A 6,000-nucleotide genomic window follows, 5' to 3' on the forward strand; every position below is an offset into this window, starting at 1 on the left:
GCGCATGCCTCCGATCTGCTGTTTTGCGTGAAATGGCCTCGCTGCGCCAGGCGATCGGCCCCAAGGCGCGTCGCCGTCGCCGTCAAGCGACAAGCGTTGCAAATTTCGGACTATAGAAAATGTGGATTGGGTTTATTTAATTCCACTCGTTAATTCGTTAATTATGAACGCGAAGTTGTGTTTTTTATGAAAGAAGAATGAAATAGGTACATAACGGTTTTCATTATTTTTACTAAAGTAAACCTTCTTTTAGTTACTTTTTTTTACATTTAAAAAAATTATTTATTGTGCTTATCAGTTGTAGGAGTACCATACCATACAAAACTTGGGTGCACTAAGCAATAAATACTTTTCATTTGTGACGAAACAGGGAATCTTATGTAGTAAATGCGCAACTATGAATCCAGCAAATGATTCGTTAGAAGGTACTTCACGACGCAAACAAATTTAATGAAAATGAACATTCCAAATGTTATAGGTCTAGATAATTTCAGTGAGCGACGCGTGCGACTCGCAAGTAAGTACCTACTTTTGGCCCTTGGTGGGTGGCTGTTACTGTAGGTAGATTCCGATAACTACGCAATGGATCGCATACGTTGCTATCTCAAGAATTACGAAATTGTGATGCACACATATACGGTACGTACGGACGTCGGACATCTTTATTGTAATATAGGCATAAAATACTACTTTACTTTAAAAAAAATCATAGGCTGTCTTTTACACGCTATACAGGGTCATTTTGTAACCCTAGACTTAAATTTAACTGCGAGAAAGTCACCTTGAAAGAAGCCGTTTACTATAAGTTACTCTAACCTAAGGTCAAAAACAAAAAAGTAAAATTTTCAAACAAAATAAATATTCAAATAGTCATTTTATTTTTACACACCCTTTTGTCACTACTACTATACTAGAATTCGTCGGAGCGGCAACATCGCACACAGTCATTGATAATATAGGGTACCGGACTCATTTTTGTTCTTTACTATTATCAAATATTTACATAATATAAATTATAACACAGAAGGAATTATTAAAATCCGGTAAAAAATCAACAAGTTATAAGTCTTTGAATTTCGGTGGAAGGGTAATTAACAAGAAACAGAAAAGAGACGAAATATCCACATGTGACGTCATCGGGAATTACGACGCGTGCGAAAAAAAGAGATGAAGCGATATCCCCACATCGCGCCCACTTCTGCACGTTACAATATTTTAAATATGAATTACTCGCTCATTTTTTTACCAATTGTGATGCAGTTTTCGTAGGAGTGCTTCTTTTTCGTATTATTAACCATTACATATAGAATAATGTACAAAATCAAGCATAGGCCGGTCCCCTATTATGCTCGCGCACACAAACAAGTGATGCACACTCGGAGCGCAAGGGTAGTTCGTCGAACTGCGCGCGCCGCGCCGCAACCGAACAGCTGATGTCGTGCCACATCACTCAATCAACAATTAGACCAGCAGCGACGACGCTACGCCGACGTTACAAAAAGACACATACCTAAACATCATTATCATCATCAGCCACATAAAGTCCACTGTTGAACATAGGCCTCCCCTAAAGATTTCCAGACGGACCTGTCGAAAGCTGCCTGCTTCCAATGTGTTCCCGTGACGTCTATCAAGTCGTCTGTCCACCTTGCAGGTGGACATCCAACGCCAACATAAACATCACGCACTAATCATCACATTTCATTAGAACAATATTTTCTATGCTCAAACTATCATCATAAGCAAACGACACTAATCAAACAACCACAATTGCATTAGTTAGGTACACATAACACATGATTTCCGTAATTTTAAAGTGGTGTCATTCTTTTAAATCAAAACACACATTCTAATATAGATAGTTCATCCATTTTAGTAGATAAGTAAGTATAATAAATACGTTCAACGGTTAGATTTATAACACTCATAACAATAAAATATCATTCTGCAAATCTGGCAATTCACACGAACAATTAATAACGAAGTTATAATCTTGATAATAATTAGGTAATGTAATAATTTGAGGTAAAATGTCGAGCGACGCGATGTGTCACGGCGCGGCGCGGCGCGGCGTCTAATAGGTATCTAAACATTTATTCAAAATAGTAAATGCGTTTACCAATACCTAATGATGATTTGTAGATTGCTTGTTCCTTTAAAAGTTGTTTCATACTTCAAAGTATTTTTAATACAGTTAATTTGTGACTACCTCGGTGCCACAGTTGTATTATAGTACGGATGCTTTGCTAAGGTTTAGGGATCGAATCCCGGGTCGGACAAAATGATATTGGATTTTTCCATTCAGTACCTATCGCAAATTCATAAATCCACATTAAAATCGTAATGACAGCCTCCGATAGAAACATAATCAATAGATTGTGATTAGTTCAGTTTCGCGTACGCGTCAACGATGCAACTTCGCGATCGTAAAATATTCAAAATGACAAAAAATATTTCTAAAAATAGACTCTATTTTATATGATTTAAGGTCGCATTTAGGGGACCACTTTAAATTTCTTTTTGCCTGACCGACCAACACGCGACACACGAGTTTAATGAATTCCATAAAGTAGCGGCAAGGGTCTGGAGTAGTGTTGCCTGATGTCCCGATTTGCGCGGGACGTCCCGATTTTCAGAGTTCTGGCACGTGACCCGTTTTGCACCAATAAAATTATTTAAACCATTAAGTATTATGAAAAATAAACTACGCATTCATCACTGTGTTGAGTGCGACAATGCAACCAAAATAGCACGTATCATCTCACTAGCGCTGAAGGTACAGTTTTGTTTTATTCTCTTGCTTAGAGATGCGACTACTCGGCCATCTGTGCTTTGATGTTAAAACAGAAATCCAAATTAAAACGCAACTTTAGCATGACTTGCAGTGATATTTTTTGTAAAACGCAATACATAAAACTTAAATAAAAAAAAAAAATACTTGCTTTTTTTATGTCCCGATCTACAACACTAAATCTCGATTTGTTTTACCTTCTTGATTTTAAACAAATTGATCCTGGCAACACTAGTCTGGAGGTACACGATATTTGACGAGCCAGAGTTTTACAACTGTGTTAGTTGTAAACTGTGCCCTCGCAGTGTTACCAAACTTTTTTTTTTATTATTACCTTATTGTGCAATATTTTGTTTATTTTATACCCTGTATGTCTATTGAAAATTAATCACTGAATCCAAAATCTCTATTATACTTTATTACTTAAAATAATGTTTCAAAAATACTTAAATATTGCTGTGTATTATTTTAATTAGGTACACTTTTCATTAATCATTACATCATAAATCATTACTTATTTTATTTTGTAATACAATTGTGTGTTAAATCTGTTAGAACATCACGTAATAAAAAACAATCTAATATCAGTATTTTTGAAATACTGTGAAATTTTTGAAATTTAGCAAGCTTTTGGTAAAAGTTTATACTGACAACACTGCGAGTTTAGGCGAGAAAGAGTACGACTATTGTATTGAATAATCGCGCGCTCTTCGGACTCGGTCAAAGACTCGGACGCATTGCCATAGTGTACCTATCTAGCAAAGAAATGGTACAGAAAGCATAATATGACGTTCGGTAATGTGTACGTAGTCTTCTTTTAGGTATTATGACAAACCAAAATATTAATGTTGGAACTAAAATAAATGTCGGAATATCATATAGAATCTAAAAAAAATACGATACCAATAGATTTAAATCTTGAAACTTTAGTAATTATGTAGGTAACTTTTTGGTAAGAAAACTATTTTATTAACGAAAATAACGTTTATAATTAACGAAATATTTTGTAGTAATTAATTATTGACTCAATGAACTGCTGAAACCAAGTCAGTGAACGTATTGGGAGTTCATTTGTGAGTTGACCTTCTGAACCCTATAGGTTCGGTAATAATATCATCAGCTGTGACGTAGTTCATTCGCTTCAGTTAAGCGCGCTAAGAGACAGCGTGATCAAAACCATAAATCTAAAATCGGGATTATTGACGTAAATATTCGTTACTTATGAATATTTTTTTTGCACGGTGTTAGCAGAGGTCACCACGAACCTGTGGTTTCATTTAGTAACGCAATGTCGAAATGACCCTGTATAAGTAATAGTACAGACTACAGATGTGGATTACCGCAAACTTGGTAAAAACAATAACAAAGGTATTTTAGCAACTTTCCGGTACTTTTCGTAACATAATTGTGAATATTAGATAAAAAACGTTTACTTTAGTGTTTCGTAACTTTTAGGTGGGAGAGGGAGGGTAAAGGAAAACGTTACTGTACGTTCTGTCTTCTTTCACGCTTCGACTCGTGTAATTTCTAATAAAACTAACTCCGTTTATATATTTACGATAATTTATTATTTTATCACCAAGCTTTTGGGCTTTGACACACTCCCAATTACCCTGCCCACATTATCAGGTTATTGGGAGCAAATGAAATAAAAAGGCAAGGGAAAGCTAACAAAATTTGTATTAGATAAAACAAAATATTATATAAAGATGCTTATTCTATGAGGGATCGGGGTTTGAGAAGCGTGCACTCGTCTTGCTACACTAGCAAGCAGTAGGTAGCACCCGTAGATAAACTGCAGCAGGCGGCAGGGTCATGCAACCGCTCCCGTGCAACACGATAGAAACCGGTGCGACCGACGCTAGTAGTAGTAGGCAGTAGGGCAGATCGCTAAATAAGCGGGTGAACCCTGGAAATCCAATTTTCAGGAGTCTCAAATAATGTTTATTTTGCGGTTTTGACCGCCACACCCATGCAGTTGCATAAAGCGAACCAAGAACCTCGTGGTGTTCATGCACACTAATAGTATCTGAGATGATGCAGTCAACATATACATGATTATTTTAACATTCAATATTCGTATTGTTAATTAAATAAGGCAGTTGTTAAAATGGCGATCGCTGAAGTACTAAAGCTATGTAATACATGTACACACATTCGCGTTTTTCTAAGACAACCCAATCCAACACATGCAGTGACCGTATACCAGTTTTAATTAAGCCCGAGTTAATAAATAATATAATATACTATCAGCCCCTCGCATACCATCCCATTGTTGGGCACGGGTACTCCCTCTACTACTGAGAGGATTAGGCCTTAGTCCATCACACTGGCCTAGTGCGGATTGGTAGACTTCACACATCTTCCAAATTCCTATAGAGAACTTCTCAGGTGTTCAGGTTTCCTCGATGTTTTCTTCACCGTTTATGCAGGCGACAATTCACAAAGAAATACACACACATAATTTTCGAAAAGTTGGAGTGTCTCGCCCTTGGTTTTTGAACCTGCGGACATTCATCTCACTTGTTCATCGCCGCTTTTATTTTAAGAGTTAATAAATAATAATAAAGGTAATAGCTAATTTCAAATTGAATTACACTGAATCATAGACGATTTAAAAGTATTTACGATACCTCCACACCACAGTTGCACGATATGAAAACTAGATATTTACATTGCTTATTAAATAGTATAAACACTCACCCAATTCAGGGTACACCAGGGTTGGTTGTTGGCCCAACCCCTAATGACAAGAGATCCGGTGCAGCTCGGTCAGTGGTAAAAGCAGGAAGGAAGGAAGGAAGGAAGGAAGGAAGGGAAGGAAGGAAGAGGAAAGAAGAAGGAAGGAAGGAAGGAAGGAAGGAAGGAAGGAAGGGAAGGAAGGAAGGAAAGGAAGGAAGGAAGGAAGGAAGGAAGGAAGGAAGGAAGGAAGAAGGAAGGAAGGAAGGAAGGAAGGAAGGAAGGAAGAAGGAGAAGGAAGGAAGGAAGAAGGAAGGAAGGAAGGAAGGAAGGAAGAAGGAAGGAAGGAAGGAAGGAAGGAAGGAAGGAAGGAAGGAGGAAGGAAGGAAGGAAGGAAGGAAGGAAGGAAGGAAGGAAGGAAGGAAGGAAGGAAGGAAGGAAGGAAGGAAGGAAGAAGGAAAGGAAGGAAGGAAGGAAGGAAGGAAGGAAGGAAGGAAGGAAGGAAGAAAGGAAGGAAGGAAGGAAGGAAG

This window comes from Manduca sexta, unplaced genomic scaffold (assembly GCF_014839805.1).
Source record: "Manduca sexta isolate Smith_Timp_Sample1 unplaced genomic scaffold, JHU_Msex_v1.0 HiC_scaffold_130, whole genome shotgun sequence".
Taxonomy (NCBI): domain Eukaryota; kingdom Metazoa; phylum Arthropoda; class Insecta; order Lepidoptera; family Sphingidae; genus Manduca; species Manduca sexta.